General features: G+C 35.3%; 1 protein-coding gene and 1 long non-coding RNA gene across 7 annotated transcripts in view; one reads left to right on the forward strand and one right to left on the reverse strand.

Moving 5' to 3' along the window:
• Nucleotides 1-18,516, reverse strand: part of FUT9 (fucosyltransferase 9) — a 110,449-nt gene that overhangs the window by 60,113 nt on the left and 31,820 nt on the right. The gene's annotated exons all lie outside the window — the stretch shown is intronic.
• Nucleotides 16,013-18,516, forward strand: part of LOC104909888 (uncharacterized) — a 32,763-nt gene continuing 30,259 nt past the window's right edge. For all 6 annotated transcript variants that reach the window (XR_014881478.1, XR_014881480.1, XR_014881479.1 and 3 more), the window contains exons 1-2: nucleotides 16,013-16,307; nucleotides 17,450-17,521. This is a non-coding gene — a long non-coding RNA (uncharacterized LOC104909888). The remainder of the gene's footprint in view (nucleotides 16,308-17,449; nucleotides 17,522-18,516) is intronic.

Consider the following 18,516-nt stretch of genomic DNA (forward strand, 5'->3'; position numbering starts at 1 on the left):
CCATCAAAGTGGTGTAAAAACCCACAAGATTTGAACTGTGCCTGTCTGTTACCATTCTGGAATTGCATTGGTAAAGATATTCTGATAAAAGAGAGAGGGAATAAGACAGAGAAGCAGACCTCCACAGTTTAGATGGGGTTTAATTTGTGATTATTAATGAATTCCTGTAACTCGCACAATGCCTAATAAAGTGTTTCTTGCATAAAACTTCAGAACAAAGAAAAATACATCTTTCTAACCTGGTAAAAATAAGATTTCTTTATAATGTGGACTACTGAAAATAATTTTAGACTTTTTGTCAAGTAGACTCACAATTCTATTTGAAGAGCCTAGTAATTTTCAGTCTGCATTAAGAGAAAAAGTCTTCAACAGTGAAAGAGGCATGAGGGGAGTAAAGCACATTAGTTAAGCGTGCCAAAGGGTAACCAAAAGAGAAAGAAACCACTCACCCTTTAAAATTAAATGTTGCTGGGTGTGTTCTACTGTGTTCTATGTAGGTTACTCTGAAAGTAATGCTTCCTATTTCTATGAAAGTGACAACAAATACAAGGAGAAAAATAACGCTATTTAATACATCAAACTCTCTCCTAAAAAACATTATTTTTCAGTATAGTCACTACATAACCTATGCATTTTTGCCAGTGGTGAACATGTTGTACCCTTGAAAATCTGCAAGGACAACTGGAATGTGGCATGTTTTTCCTGCAGCAGTCACTTCTGCTGAAATGCACCACCTACCTCCTCACTGTGCTCACATCCACTGCTTGATCTCTGTAAATGTTCAGCAAATATCGATGCATGTCAGTAGGTGCAATTCAATGACACACATTTGCTTCATATGCTTTTTCATTTCAAGCATCATTTTGTCAGACTGCCCCTCTGCTGCCATCTGTTGCACAGCAACAAAACATAATGGAATACTGGCAGGAAGACTCGATCCCTACTGCCATATCACCAACATCTGCATGTGATGTTGTGGGCCAATACAATAAAATAGGAGGTGTTACTTTTGGAGCAGCCTGTGTATAGCCAAGGCTATCCTTTTCACTGTTCTTGAAGCTCCTTTCCAATCCAGAGACAACAACTATTAATATAGCTGCTCAGAATTAATTTACACCATATTTTATTGCATATATTTTTACAACTAAGTTTCTATTCAAATCAGCCTTACCAGCACATAATTATCAATCATAGCTTTCTCTTGGAATATTATCAGTAAATTTCAAACAATCTAGCTGCCTAGAAAATAAATTTAATTCACAACTCTATTTCTGTAAAATTGTGAGATCAATATTTCTGAGGCTGTGGAGTAGTCTATTTTCATGAATATGTTGTGAATTAAGTTATTGCCATGACTGAAGTGCTAAAAAGCATTATTTATTATTTCATCCCAGTCTCACTGAAATCTTTGGCCTGTTCTGATACGTAACTCAAATTCTACTCATTTTCTCCCAATTACTAACTGATATAGAAAATAAAATTAGTCTACAGAATTGTTCCCAGGAGATTCTAAGGCAAAACTTCATTTACCTCAGTAGTGCAGGGCAAATTCTAGTAGTTTTAAACTAATAAATTTGTTTAACCACATCAATTTCAGAACTGATTTCTTTTATGATTAAGATACATTTTCTGTCAATATGTGTACTGGTAAAAGACATACATAGGAAACAGGTGTACTAGTAAGTGTATTATTTGAATATGAAGATAGGTTTGGAATTCAAATCTGAAGTATTAGGATGCATTTGTAGTTATCTATTTTCTGGGGACTTTGTAAGGCCTTGAGCCACCTGTACATTTTAGGAGGGATGCTCTGAAAGTATTACCTCCTATTTTATTATGTTTGCCTATGAGGTCAGAGGTCGATGTTGGTGGTATGGCAGTAGAAGTTAAATCTTCCTACCAGTATTCTGCTACATGTTTTTGCTGTGCAACAGACAGCAGCAGAGGGGCAATCTGACAAAATGACATCTGATATGGAAGTGCATATGAAGCAAATGTGTGTCACTGAATTGCATCCACTGACATTCACCAACACTTGCTGAACATTTGTGGAGACACAATAGTGGATGTTATATAAACATAATAAAATAACTTGATAAGAACAAAATAAAACAGGAAGAATTACTTTTGGAGCAGCCCTTGTATTTACGAATAATATGTAGTTTATAATTCAAAAATACATATGTAGTGTAAAATATCTTCTTGTTTCTTACACATTATGAAATTAGTAAGTAGAGGCAGAGAGAAAGCAGAGCCTGGAACTTAAAGATAAGTAATATTTTGCTCTTAGAATGAAAAGGAAACATTTTGAAGCAGGAGTCAATATTTTTCTGTTAGAAAACTGATTTTTCAGAATGAAAATTGCTTGGGTAAGCAACATTTTCAATGAAATGTATTTTTAGGAAAATGTCCAGAATAAAATATCTCATAAAAACCATGACCAGGACCATATCCTCCCGTCTAAATGCTCTTTAACCCTAGATGGGAGGATTTAGGTCATATACTGGATTATCACATTCAAGAAAGACAGCTGACAACAGTGAATATAAGATAATATGTCTGTAAGAAAAAGCTGTCAAGAGCCTAAGGCTAGTTCATGTCCATATGACTAAACAGTAAGCATTTTTTTCTTTTTTCTTTTTTTTTTCTCCTAGAATGGAAAGATTTACTCAGTTGGCTAGCTGAGTTGATTTCGTGTTTTGCTAACTTGTGAACCATGGCTTTGGCATTTTTTTGCACTAGAGCAAATCAAATCAGTGAATGGGCTAAAAGCTGAAGAATGCTGGTGATACTAGAGCCTTGCTTATTTTACCTGGTATAGTTCTGGTATAGCCTTCATGTCCTGCATTCCAGTCTTCCCTTCATTATTTGGGTTATTTTTAGAATGGTGGCAGAACATTTATATTTACTCTCAATAGAAAGGGGAAAAATAAGATCTGCTTAAGACACATTAGTACAATCACTTCTGAATGCCTCAGTGCAAAGCACTGAAAGAAAAGCTTATGAAGCAGGAGAGAAGAGTGATGTCGCTCATTTTGAGCAAAATAGAGTCAGAAAAGCCACAGCCCAGTTTCTGTTTTCTGTTTTGTTTTGTTTTTGACAGCTGTAATAAAAAAAAAAAATAGAAAAACATCAAACATCTGTGTCACTCACCCCTTTCCTTTATTTAGTAGCCCTTGTATGATGCTTTCAATAGCAGAAAATATCTCTAGGTGTTTTTACTGTTCTGATTAGCAGTGCTAGTTACTCAGGCACTTGGCTAAACTGATGCTACCATAATGTTTCTTGTTCTGGAGAATCTTATTGAATCTGAGAACTTCTACATGATTCAGTAGTGTGAGCTGCAGCTCGTCCTTCATAGTACTGGCTGAAACAGCACTGTGACATAGATGACTGCCCTACACTGCTATATGGTCTACAATACTGCACATGTTGCCTTCTCCTTTGAGTTACAGTCTTTTTATAGCCAAACACTCAGGAATGAAAGCATTATGGTACTTTACACTGATATTACTGCTCACGCCTCTCATAGCAAGGCAATGTGCCCTCCCTCATCTAAACACTATGTTTTTAAAAAAGATATATCATACTATGCCATAATCACATTATTGAGCACAGTATTTGGTAGCACAACTTTGTAAGTATTTCCTTTCTACTAAATAATCTCATCTGAGATTATGTTTTCTTTGATGATTTTGAGAGACTTTCTTCCATGAGTGATAGAATTGAATTTATGTTGACCTTTTATATACATTATCAGATTTCATCAGGCCTGGTTTTGAATTTTTCTCTGGACACCTTTTATAGCAACAGCTATGAATTTATCTTTTTTCAAATCACTACTATAGGTGTTATGTAAAGCTACAGTTACCAACAAAACTTACAGTAAATACTGGATAATCATCAAGTAATGCATTATGTTGCATTCTTTGTATGTAGTCCTTCAGAATTTGAATTATATAAGTTCAGAAATGACCACAACAAAAGTAACATTTATATATTGCTTTAGCATGCCTGTTTTTCTGCCCACATGTTATGGAAATAAAATAGTTTTAAGATTAAATGAAGTGAAAATAACTCTGTTCATCTTTTCATAGATTTTTATGAATTCTTTTGATGTAAGATCAAGCAGATGAGCTACAGCTTACTTTGGTAGTATAACAGCAAGTCAATCTAGTGTAGAAAGTACAACATAGATTCATACAATATTTTGTTATCATTATAGCTGTCACCTTCTCTGTAGCAAAACATATTGTTAAGCAATGTTTAATTCACATATCACTGGTATAATGTCATGGAAAAGATTACAATGTGTTCACTGCATCTATATAAATCATCTGTCTGAATTGTCAGCTCTTATAAGATTGACATAATTTCAATATGGTGCTACAAATGTACATCATTACAAAAGTGTAATTTAAAGTAACTCCCATGCATGTACAGTGTCCCTTTACACAGCCACTTAAGAAATTTTTTGGGGGAAGCACAAAACCTAAGAAGTTATAAACTCAGTAGGTCGCCCAAATATTTCTGTTACTTTTTGAAACAAAGTTTTTACCTGATATTGGGCCAAGAACAGTCTTCCTTATCCAACCACATGTTGTCACAGTGGATGATGCTCCAACATGCCTTCCCCCGAAATTATGTATAAAAGATCCATTTTCCACTACTATCTTGTCACAGTACTCTACACTTCAAGAGGAGAAACTGATACTCAACACAAATGAAAATACAGGTTCCACACAAGTAGTATCCAGAACTTATTTATAGCTTCAAGCATACACATAACTCCATGCAATGGATCTGATAGGAAGAATTGTTTTGGAGGAAATATCTCATAAGTAGCACTCACTAAACAGTCTACTGTTTTAGTGTCCGAGTGACCAATTATACCCACACTATGTGAGAATACCAAAGGGAATTTACAGCTAAATTAATTGAGATAACACGTAATATACAAGGTCAGACTGTGGACTTTCCGGAGTTTTTCTCAATCAGAAGCTCGTTCTTGATTTTATTCTTCAGAGAAATAATACTGCTCTGTGTTCCAAGACATAATAACATACAAACAATAAATAAATAAATAAATAAATAAATAAATAAATAAATAATTTAAAAAAAGATTTAGGAAAGCAAATAATAATGAATCTTGTAAAGAAGATTAGTTCCAACCGCAAATAAATAAATAAATAAATAAATAAATAAATAATCTAAAAAAAAACCAGACCAAACCCCCAGACCGCTCATTTGTTAGAAGAAATATTGTTATCATGTGGAATGCAAAGGAAACCATACTGAGTGTTGCATGCTGTCATTAAATCATAAATCTTTGTTGTTCTTGTTGTTCTTGTTATATTTCAGCCTTTCCCTCCCTAAATAATGAGTAAGTGCAAAGTTACTAATGATTCATTAGTCCACAAGGAAGGAAAAAAAAAGTTGAGAAAATTAGTATTCAGAGAGAAAGGGATAGATCAGAAAACTGGGAAAATACAACAATCATCCAGAACAACAGGAAAGAAATCCACATGTATTTATACGTATTAGACTGCTGGTCCTATTCAAGTACTTATTTTGTATTTCCATGAAATGAAATGACATCTATGACATTTTTACTGAATCTGTTCGATTCTATGCAGGTGGGTGAAAATAATGAAGCACTAAGTCTGGATCTAAAAGCAGAAAGCACAGGATGGATAGATATGGTCACCTCTTGCCTTATCCGTGTTGGAGCCTCCATAGGGTAGTATCCATTTGACCATAAGCAATCATTACTTTTTTCCATGGCTGCAGTCCTGTAAAGTGATCATTGATCACTTCATGGATTTTAAAGCCAGAAGAGAGCACCACAGTCATTTTATCTGACTTGCTATGTGACACAGGCGGTAAGAACTCACCCAATAATTTCTACAGAAGTCAAATAATTCATGGTTGAATATAGCACACCTTTTAGAAAGAAACCATTATTTATTTTAAAATGTTACATGATGGACAGAAAATCTACTACTTTCCTTCATAAACTGACCCACTGGCTATTTTCCTTCCACTACTAGAACTGTGTCTCATATTCATTCTTAATGTGCCCATCTACAAAATGTAGGCACTAGTTTTTGTTGTAGTTATAAATAACATGGTATCCATTAACCCTATTCTAATGCATATTCCTATGGGACTATTACAGGTCAGTCTCTTTATCTTCCCTCTGATGAGGCTTTGAGCCTCATGATTCATTCTTTTGAGTAATAGAGCCAGAAATTATGTTTTCAGCCTACATTTTTTAACTGTAACCAACATAGAAATCTTCTCAGTATAGGGCAATGTACACCTTTGAGCCTGTTTGCTAAGTAGCTATATATACACAAATAAATTAACCCAAATATCTTTTCCAATAATCTTATGAAGACAATCATGGATTTTGCAAGTGCTTCTCTTAATGGGAAACAGCACTTTCACACTAACCAAGTTGATAGGATTTACCACTAACTGAGTATAAGCAAAGCAAACCATGATTAAGCAGAAATTTACTCAATCGAAGAAAATTTCATCATCAGTCCAACCTGCTCAACAGACTGTTGAAACAGAGATTCAGAGGATAGAAAAGGTTAGAGAGTATTGAAATTATGTAATATTTTCTGTACCATAACACATAGTGCCCTGGTACTGGGAACACCATTCTGATTACAGCTTAGCTTCATATGTATGTGTTGTTATAAATGAGAAATATATCTTCTCATTTTTTATGTACTTTAAAACTGCTTTTACATTACGAAGTGCAAGAAATTAGGTTTAGTGTTTGAAATGCTCTTAGAAACTCAGGTGAATGTACTAGCTAAATTTCTGTTTTAATACTAACATCAAGTGTATTGTAAGGACCTATGTCACTAGGGAAAGTAGTTTTTGAAAGTAGTTTTAAATTTTGAAAAGTAATCAAATTTTCTGTGTGAAACTTTTCCTTTCCTTCCAGAACAACTCAATTTCCAGTTTGACTTCCTGCTTTCAAACTCCTCAAAACCAAATGAGATGTTCTACATTTTCTGAATTATTCTAATGTCATAACATAGTTTCCATGAAACAATGAAAGTTTTACCATTTGCTTTAATGGAATCTCAAATGGAAAAACTCTAATCGGCTTTTGTGCATATGCTAGCTCTGCCAAACTGAGTTATACTGGTCTCTGGCAAGAAGAGAGCAGTGTGGATGTAATAAATATGAGTTTTAGTAATGCCTTTGATTTGAATGCCAGTTAATAAATAGGTGATACTTTATTTGAAGACCAGTAACTAGTGAGTATCACAAGGGTCTAAACAGGGATATGTCCTCTTTAACACCTTTACCTATGAGCTGGAAGAGGCAATGGTGTGCACTCACGTGTTTGCAGATGATAACAAACAGGGGACACCAGTGTGTTCACTTGAAATCAGGGCTGTTGCCTAGAGGGTACTAAGTCAGTTTGAGGAGTGGGTCAGCAGAAACCTTTGAAATTCGACAAAATCAAGTCCTGAACCTAGGAAGAAGAACCCTTTGTGATGATGCATCCTGAAGAGTTACTGGCTTGGGAGCAATTTAGTGGAAAATGACACAGATATGGAAGTGATTTTGGCAGACAGCAAGCTGAACATGAGCTCCATTATGCCCTAGGAGGAATGGCTGAGTGTCAGGATCTACATTAATGGAGGAGCACAGCCAGAAGATCAAAGAAAGTGATTATCCTCTACCTGACAGACAATATCGAGAAATGATGTCCAACTTAAATGTTCCTCCTTTTTGCCTCTTCAACCCCTTTCCTCCCTAGCTCATCAAGAGCATTAGCAATCTGGAGAGAGCCCAGCAGAAGCCATCAAGATGCTCAGTGGGCTGGAGTTCTTGCCCTCTAAGAATAAACTGATGGAGTTTGGCTTGCTTATTTCTCCTGTAGAAGTAGCAGCTTTGGAGAGACCTAGCAGCAGCCCCCTCTTAACTATGGGATGGTCACTGAGAAGGTGCCAGTCTCCTCACAACGGTAAAAACTGAAAGGATGATAGAAAATAGATACAGGCTGAAACAAGAAAATATCAGGATAGATGTAGGGATAATTGTTTTCCATTGAGAACAGTGGATAGTGGAACAGGCTGCCTGCAGAAACTGTAGAGTCTTCATTCTTGGAGGTTTTTTTTTTCACTGATAGACAAGTAACAAATATATGTGCTTATTCTTATGTGAGTATTCTCCTGTAGCTATTAAAATGTAGGATAAATAGACATAAGAGAGAAACATCCTTCAAGACCTCTGTAGAAAGAGTAGCAGAAAGTGGCAGAAGCATTAACATAGCCTGCCTGCTCTCCTTTATATGAGCTGGAGATGTCTATAAACAATGTGAGAATCTTTGAAGAAAGAATATGGATTTCCTGTTTATAGGAGTAGAAAAATGGTAAATGTTTCTCAGGCTTCTTTTCCTCATTTTTTTTTCAGTCTTTCACTTCAGCAATTACTAAATTAATACATTTAATTAACAAATAATTAGTGAACCTTTCAATTACATGATTCTAGTATACATGCATTAACAAATTAACACGATTTGAAGAACTGTCCTTTCATCTTTTTCACCTTCCAGTAATGCTGTCTGGTCCTGTGCAATAACTGCATAAATCATTCATTTTCCTTTTTAAGCTGACCTTGGGTTGACTTATTCACATTCCACGCAAGTGACTGAATTTAGTAGCAATTATTTTCAGATATTCTAACACACTCTCAATTCTTTTTAATGCAATTGCCAGAATCTAATTTTATAATAAACTTTCACATGCAACATTTTTGCTATTTGCTTTGCTTGTATAATTTTAGTTGCACCACTGTGTAGGCACTCTCTATATGTTCAAAGATGGATAGAAAGATCAACCTGTAACTTCATTCACAAAGGTAATTTTAGCATCATCTTTCAAATGCACAGGTAATGACGAAACAACAGCAAATATGCATTCTTTAAAATTAGGCCTGTTGTAATATATGTTCCAATAGATTGAAGTCTCAAGTAGTATAACTGTAAAACATAATCTAAGTGTTCTATGTTGGAAAATTCTTGAATCTTTGTCCTATACTGAGGCAATCCCAGTTCTGGTAGGACTGTCAAATTACTAAATATAATTTGTCTCAATCTATTGTCACTTATACTCAGAAGTTATTGTAAATTAATTAAAAGACCATCTGAAGTCCCTCAGTAATTTTCAAACGCAAGAAGATCCTCTCTTGTATTTATACTACTGTCCCTGTAATTCTGGGAAAATACTTTAATCAGACATATTCATTTTACTGCATTAAAATGAAAGGAAGAAATATATGATTATTGTCTCTTCCTACTATCAATAACGCATAAATCTTTTGACATAAGTAGAAAGCACAGGGCGTAAATCAGTGGCACAAACCCAGTATATTATTTCACTTGAACTGTAGTAGCCTGAAAAAAGTGAAAACATTCTTTGTAGACTGCTGTCTATAAGAAAGCCAAGATGCAGAAAAATTTATTTGACACCTTTGGCAATTTATATACATTTGTGCCATAATAGTTAATAGAAGAAGTTGGCAATGGTGCTCTCTAAAGTAGCAATTTAGCTGAGATGCTTGAGGATTTCAGGGTATCCACTGATGACAGACAATAACTGTCTAAAAGCTGCTTCTCTCTGCACATCTCTCTCTCAGTCTTACCCTATGAGACTCTTGATATATAACATGGTTTATGACCTGCCACACTTCTGGATGGACTGGAAAATTATTCTCATCCTTCTCAAGTTTTCTCTTGTATTGGCTTTGTGCATTTGAGAAATCCACCATTTCTCCTTCTGCAGGCTATTTGCTACGAGGTGCTCAAAATCTTCTGCTTAATGAAGATACTATTCTAGGGACATGCCTTTTATGGCTCTCCTGCTCATGCTACATTCTCTGTATTAATCACTGACTCCTGTAATAGGGGCCTGAACCTAAATTTCATTTCATTAAATCACTGTAAATTCAAGGCTTTAACTAATTTGCAGTGTTTTGTTTTGTTTTTTCAGATGTTGCCATTTTTCTCTACGTACTGACCTTCTGCTGGTTGTTACTGCTAGTAAGTTATTACTAAGTAATATAATAGAAAAATATAAAGATTAAAAAATCTCAGTTCACTTATGTGCTTTGCAATGTTATATTCTTCACTTTATAATTTTAAAGAGCAAAAATCACAATGTTTTCTTGTTGCTCTTATGAAAATAAGTATGATAGTAAACATATTTGAGCTGTCCCACAGAAGAGTCAATATTTTTTTTTCTGTTATCATGCTAAAACTGTGCAGAAGGGGTGCAGATAATGAAGAGAAGTAGGAGCAGGGAGAGAGGGCACTTTTTGAAAGTTTATTACCCACCTGCAGCACTGCTATAGTGTTTGAAAGAAAACACATCTTCCAGCTATGAATACAACAATCGCAATTCCAGCCCCAAGCTTTGATAACATCATTAAGGTTGGTGTAGATGTTTCTAAGGTCAAAATGCAGCAGATAGTAAACAATTTTAGGGCAGTTCCTAAGGCTGAATTCCTTGCTTATCCAAGATCAAAAAAGTATCCTGTATATTTGAAAATTCACATCAAGATATTTGTGCTTTCAGTAGCCTTTAGCCACCTAGTTTTAAAATTAATGTCATTATCAAACACAGGACTACAGTCACTGCTTCATAACCTGGGAGTTTAAAACTCAGTTTGAGAATACTGTGCTAAAGAGTCAAAAGTAATGTAAAACAAAATAAAGCAATTAGCACATAGGTAGACCTCTTAAAACATCTGCAGATACATTGCTTCAGATTTTATTTTCTATTTACTTGAAAAAAAAGTTTGCTGAAATTCTGCATGGTATCTTGTTTTGGGAATCAAAGCAAACATTAAACTATTCAGTCAAAGAAATATCCATCCCAAAGAATGCTGGTCAAAGTGTCCACCCCAACATTAACTAAAAATCTGTCTTATAAGATTTAAGAACACAGATGTGTTTGCATTTACAGTTTTTGACTAGTAAAGAAAAGCTGCAACTTGTGGAATATAAAACGGGTTTGTTCTTTACTAAAGACAAGAGGCCTTACAACATGCAGTCAATTCACCAGGAAAAAAAAAAACAAACCACATAACAGGAATAAATTTCTGTTAACTGCATCACATCACATACAGCAGTGCTTTAAATTTAGGTCCAGAATGTGAGAGTGCTAAGCTTCTAATTAACTCTCATTTTGTCTGACTCAAACAAACAGGAGATCAATATTAAAAACAACAACAACAACAGCAACAACAACAACAAAAACCACATCTAGAACCACAACAGAAGAGTATGAACATTTCTATGATCATTCTTAATAGCATTTGTATGTGCCTCTGGCAACTTTGCAGTAAAGTTAGCAAAATTTTCTGAGTAGATCCAAATTACAAAAATAATGAATTTCCTCACCAGATAGCCTGGGTAAGACACAAAGAAAATAAACAAAGGCAAAAGACAGGAAAAAAAAAAAAAAAAAAAAAAGCAAAACAAAGCAAAACAAAAAACTACCACGAAGAAAAAAGAAGTTAATGTGAAAGTACAAAGGAATTAAAAAAAGGAGAATTGGAGAGGAACGGTGAGAAAGGAGAGAAATGGAAAGTGAATGAATATGTATTAGAGACAGGAAAGCTTTTAAGAACAGTGTTCCCTGTGTTTGAGTTTATTCATGCCTTTTGTTCCTAAGGGTTATTAACTATGACCTCTCAAATAAAGAAGAATCACTTCTTTTTTCAAGGAATTTTTCAAGGAAGATTTATAACTTTGTTGTTATTTGTGCAATCCAATAAATATATAAAACAATTTTATATCAGATTCTATCTCGAGTGTGTATGGAATTACAGGCAGAAATGCAGAAAATAATTAAGCTTAGCACAGCATATCTAAGCCCATGGTTAACATTCCATGGAGTAACACTGCTTTCAGTGCAGGCTGAAGACATTCAAATAATAAGTATCACCAACTGAAAGTCATATAGAATATCCAAAATTGCAAGGGGTCCATATGGAGGGAGCACTGAGTCCAATTCCTATACAGTTCCAGTCAGCAAGCCACATCCATCATATATTTACTCTCACATTTGTAGACTATTAGTGAATAAGTAATCATAGGTTTATGTCCAGATAAATGACTATACTGAACATCTAAAGCCTAATTAATCACACGCGATAGTGCTTTGGATGCATCCTACTAGTTTGAGAAGCACCATCAAAGCAAGCATCATCACAAAGCTCACAAACTATTTAGAAGGATACTAAGTTACTGAGAATATTTATTTCAAGGAGAGAAAAACTTAAAACTATTCAATTTCAAATTCAGTTAATTACATCTTTTGCAAATCAAACAATGTCTTGCAGACAAACAAATAAATTACTTTTGAAAAGCTTAAATACTAACTCACCAAGTACAGCCCTGGAAAAAGGCAGTATTTCCAGGCCTCAATTATTCAAGTATAGTTTTTTCTTTTGGGTACAAGTGATGCTCCCATTATCATTAGTTTGAGAAATTAATTAAGAGATAGCATAACAGCCTCTATTACTCAGAGGAACTGATAGCATAAGATGCTGCTGGTAGAACACCACTCCTGCTAAAGAAAAGTTACTTTTAAAGGTTAATTATGTGCCATTCACAATAAATTTCTTTCTTTGGCTGAAACAAAATGTGGTGAGCTCTCCCAATACTCTGACTAAAATCCACACTGATTCACTATTTTTTCCCTAGGTCTTGAAATTCCTTCAACACTTTACTTTCCTAGACCTCTAATTCTAATGTGACATGTGGGTAAAGTAATGTTAGTGAATCTTGTTAGCTATTGCAGCACGCAATTGCTGTCTAGGTTTACAGTCTTGAATAAGTAAGTGCTGGGTCATTTAAAAATACATCCTGTCACTCTGCCACTTTTGTCCAGTTTAGAATGAGGTGTAAAAACTGTGAATTATAAAAAGAAAAAAAAACAAAAAAAAAAACAAGTTACTCCCTTTCATTCTTAAAATGTACTTTTTGGCAGTGAAAGAATTCAACAGAAAAAAGATTTTCTTTTAATCTTGGGGCCAATTTAAGTGTCTCTACTTAAATTTAGTGAGTAGGTTAATGTCCTGCCAATTTGATCTCAATTACATGCACTCCAGTTCTTGCATTTAGATCATTGTACTCCTTATTAAATCAATAAATAATTCATCTCCCTAGGGAATAAACTATTAAGCCAAAATCCAGTATACTTTAAGAGAGGGATGTTTGAATTTTCCAGATTATATGGGAAGTCCGATAACAAATATTGTGCAGAGTGGTAAAAAATTACGATGATAATGAGACCACCTTGCAGTTACATTGACATCACTCACTCATTCACTTATCTTTTATTTTTACTCATATTTTATTTTTGATTAATGGAAATGGAATGGTATTGTCCACAGTTTTCCCCAAGTCAAATGAATACTCTTCTACACTGCACAGCCGGTTATCTTTATTTATTTGTTTACAGTGCATCCCCAAGTAAGCTGTGTGCCATAGAGACTTCTTGTGTGGGCTATAATACCATTGGTGGGACTGACTGTCCTTACGCAGCCCCATTCAGCCTCATCACCCTGGCCCAGGATCATACTTCTGTCCCAACAATGCTACAGAAGTGCAGACCCCCAGCCTCATTCATGAGCAGTTGTTCGGATTTCCTTGCTTAAACTTTGACCTAGTTTGTTAGCTTGCTTTTAGCTGACTCTCATCATCCTGTCACAGTGCCTGTTGCCACTTCCACGTTGCTCAGGAGCAAGGATAACTGAGTCACTTGCTTTATAGACAATAATGGTGCTTGAGAAAGACCTATAAATTCTTACAGTGGAAGAAGGCTCAGAGGAGGTGATGTGTTTTAGACTCAGAAGAGTGTAGAAAATGACAGTTATGGTAAGGGAAGATGAACTTTCAGAAACAAAGAAGTCTGGAGGATGGCTTTTGTTTTCAGTAGTGATTTTCAGTTGTGTAAATAGCCTTCACTGAGATAACCAATAGAGAGTACTGTCTTCCTATCCTCATCAGCATCGGGGAAGAGTATACATGCCTGAGTGCAGCACAGAATATGAAAGCTGACCACCAAAAATGCACACATCAAGTGAGCAAAGGGCTTTGACCTGCATAGCACTTTCCAACAATGTGGTGTGCAGTAGCATGCCAATGTGCATATGTAGTAACAAGAATGACATTCGAATAATAGAATCACACAATGGCTTGGTCTGGAAGATACCTCAAGGATCATCAAGTTTCAACTCTCTGCAACAGGCCAACCTCCAGATCTTGTACTAGATGATGTTGGCCAGGGCTCCATCGAATCTGATCTAAAACACCTTCAGGGACAGAGCATCCACAATCTCCCTGGGCAGCCTGTTCTATCATTTCCTCTGTGTAGAGGAAATGGACCTGGGGGTGCTGGCTGATGCTCAGGTGAACATGAGGCAGAAGTAAGCCCAGGTGGCCAAGAAGGCCAATGGCATCTTGGCTTGCATCAGAAACAGTGTTGCCAGCATATGTGATTCCTCACTTCATGCATTAAAAGTGAGAGGCATAACATTTTACCTAAGGAAGCTATAACCAAAGGATTTTTTAAAAAGAATTATTAATCACGTGGTGCTTGAGATCAATTGATTAAATCCTTGAACCACCAAAGTCTGTGGAAAGTCTGTTATGGGCTTAAGAAGAAGAAAGAGTTTCACTCTGTACTGATCATCATTTATTCTCCAGTGAGAGACATTACACAAATATGTTGGAGTACCTGTAATGCACCTGTATACTTCTGAATGAATTGATTTCTTCCATTCTTCTCTCTTTTCAAGTTGTTTTTACTCACGTGCATCTTTCCTGGCAGAGTACGCTTGCTGACGAGCTCAAACTTTTCTGTAGTCTTAGAGAAGCTCTGTCCTACTCTGTACAGAATCCCGTGACACCATTATAGCACATGATTAACACCACAGTACTGAATAATTTACTGAAGATAACACAGTGTATACAACTTCAGCACTGAAATGAAGACACAGCTGTACCATACATCTGGATTCTGCCTCAAGCTATGGTAACAAATCTGCAGAAACTCCTCAATCATTCAACAAAGTCAAAGTGCACAGAATCAGATAGAAGATCCTGCATAAAATTCTGCATTTATGATCTGAGAAACACAGGTGAACCCCTAAGATGTGCAATCAAATAATTAGGTCTGTATCACCAGTCTGCAGTACAGCATACTTAAGGAAGAGTGCTTGGCTGAATGCTAACAAAATTGTCTGCCCAGGCCTTGAGTCCAGTTCAGGGGACAGCTCATTGTCTCTGTATCTATGCATTATGACATCAAGATTCTGAACAACTTCCAGTGACTGTAGTGGAACTCACATCAGAAGTTAAATTCTATTAAAGATGACACCATGCAGGCAAGTGGTAGAAAAGGTAGAAAAGTGTGACAAATTAGATTCAGTCTTGGCAAGATATGATATGCTTCACCTTTCACCACTGACCTGACTGGTCTAAAGAAGCAATTTGAGATAACTGAATTCTGTCTAGTGCAGCTTGAATATCTGCCAGATGATAAGGAGAGATGACAAAAGAGGAAATACTGCTCTGAAAGTAATGTCTCTTATTTTATTATTGTGGCCTATAACATCGGAGGTGGATGTTGGCGGTATGGCAGTAGAAGTTTAACCTCCCAACCAATATTCTGTTACTTTTGAAAAGTGGTATGTCTAGAGAAAAATGAGTACCAGGAGCACGTGGTGCTTGTAAATTATGGATTGAATTACTGTAGATATTATCTTTAAACCAGAAGTGGAATATATACCTTTGTTGTGGCAAACATTTCCAAAATCTTTCTTCTGAACATCTCTGAAATAACTCTGCTCAGATTCTAATGGCTATTCTTCCTTCCTAGGCTGATTGTGTCTACACACTTCAGTTGTTAACTGATCCTGCTTTCGGACCCTATGGAAATGAAAGTAAAACTGAGATGATACTGAATGGTTACTAGGAAGCAGCCAGCTGACAGCAAGGAGGAGAACAGGGTGTTTCTCTGCTCCTTGTTGGTCAAGATCACCACTGATGATTTGCCAGTTCGATCCAGGTGTTGCTAAGAAATAATATTTAAAAATATAACGATTGCTTTTTATATCTGTGCTTAGCAAGGTAAATGCAACACTGCCTTTCTGAAAAGATTTTGAAACCTTCCTCAACTCAACTGAAATGCTCTGCACCTGGAACTACTCTTAAAATATATTCTAACTCAGACTGATGCAGAATGCAGCAAATTATTTGGCAAGTATGTATATTTATTATATTTTATGTATCTCTTTATAGTATATTCACATTGAAAATTTGAGTGCCTTCCAATGCATAAAGCAATGTGACTAATGCTTGTTACATGTTTATTCTTTCATTCCTTTCCCCAGGGGAAGATGTGTATACTGTGCAATGTTTTGTTTTACAACATATAATGCTTGTCTGACTGTTAGTCTAAACGTTTACATTACAGAAGGAAAGGTTAAGAAAATCCAGTTTGTGCGTGAAAAGGAAGGTGGCAGGTGAACTTGTACTTCCTGAAGGAGCTGATTTCTGTCTTAGCAAAAGTGCTCTGTAACAGTTACTAAGACTTATCCTCCTTGCAAAGATTTCTGTTTTCCAATTGAACAAAATTGTCAATCACTGTTTTAATTAGGGGACTTCAGTTTAGATACCTTGAGCTCTAGACTCAAAGAGACTCATTAAGAACATTAAAACTTTGAATGTGATTCAGTAGCTGATGAGAATGGAAATGGTGCTCCATAAACCTCAGTAGCTAGAAAAGTTCAAAATTCTTTACAGCTTGAGATTTTCTTACCAAAAAGTCTGTTCCTCTTGCATACAACATTGCTGGCACCAGCAAAGGCACTGAAACCAGGAATCATATCAAAGCTGGGTTTCTGATATGCTTTGAGATAAATGCTTGCTTATGCAGGAAGCTTCTGAATCTGAAAAATGTAAAAACTGATGGCATCTAGATCTCCATAGCAAAACCTGGAGAAAATAATAGCTAGGAAGTAAAAAGAAGGGATATGTGGTCCGTGTTAAGGGATTTATGGTCCAAACCAACTTTTGAAAGATATTATACCACTGCTCCTTTTTACTAAGTTTTCAATAAAATGTAGAACTACTTAATAACTAATTAATTACTGTGATAACTGATTGATTACTTAGTCTAAGCCAGTAGATTCGGAAATTAAACCTTTGCTCTTCTAAGTTTGTAGTGAACTGCAAGTAATCTTGTAATAGGAAACTATAAAAGAGATAGTGATTTCAGCTTTATCCACATTTATATCTACTCTATAAATAGTAGAATTTTGTCATAAAATTGTTACTTCATGCTTTATGGTATTTTTATGCCTAAGTTGCATTACTGTCATTACTGTATATTTTACATTTTAGAGAATATAGTGCATTGGAGAGCAACAGCAATGTCTTTCCCTGTACCAGGAAGCATCATAAGATCCCCTGAAGGTATGGCATAATTTCTATATTAATTTTATATTATAATTTCTATATTTCATGTGCCTAGTCCAGAACATTTGGAATGGCTCAGGATTTGCATGTTGAAGAAATTCAAAGGATTTGAACAGATGTTAGGAAACTCAGAGAAATGGGCTATCTGCTTACAGCAATGACTAGATCAGTGTTTCCTGGTTTGATAATATACATATCCCTCTTATTTGTCTTCATTTGCATTTAGTAAATAGCTTTTTATGTTTTTTTCCTTTGCAATTTGCAGTAATGTTTAAAATGCAAAAGAGAGTAATAGATAAAAAATATTTTTAGAAGGATTTTACAGGGAAAAAGGAAATGACTACTGTAGTATCTAATAATTTTTCCTTTATGTTTCCCTTCATATCTTCTTGAATATTAATTATAGTTTGTCAAAATTGTATCTCTGAATTATCTGTTCAAGAAGAGTATAAAAGTAGACCTTTTGTGTACTACAGTCTACTACAGGAAAAAAAAAGAAGAAAACAAAAAGCATTCTCCTTTTTTTGTCCTTTGTTTAAAAACATAACATCAATGGGATATATGGAGGCAGATTCCTTTTCACATTCTCTTACACTATGAAGTATAATTTGATGTTGCCTCTAAGAAGGCAACTTTTGTGATCTCACAAATTATTTATAAGTATCAGGAATCTGACCCTGATTCCATTAATGACTGTGAATAACCTATCACTCAATTGAACTCACATGGTTCAATTAATGTCGCAAGTGGAAATAGGATTGAACAGAAGTACTGAAAGGAGTGTACTATAACTTCAGTGATAAAGAATTTGCTTCAGAAAAGCAAATTGTAATTCAGAAAGAAATGCATGGGGAAAAGTAAAAATATGCCATACTCTACCTTTGAAAAAGAAATCTAAGTTACTTTTGAGATCTACTGCTGTTCTTTTTCTTACCTGACTATCCTCATCTTTGATGCTCCTTTGTACTTTAACATGCCCTACCAGTTCCTTT

Source organism: Meleagris gallopavo, chromosome 2 (genome assembly GCF_905368555.1).
Source record: "Meleagris gallopavo chromosome 2, MGAL_WU_HG_1.1, whole genome shotgun sequence".
NCBI lineage: Eukaryota > Metazoa > Chordata > Aves > Galliformes > Phasianidae > Meleagris > Meleagris gallopavo.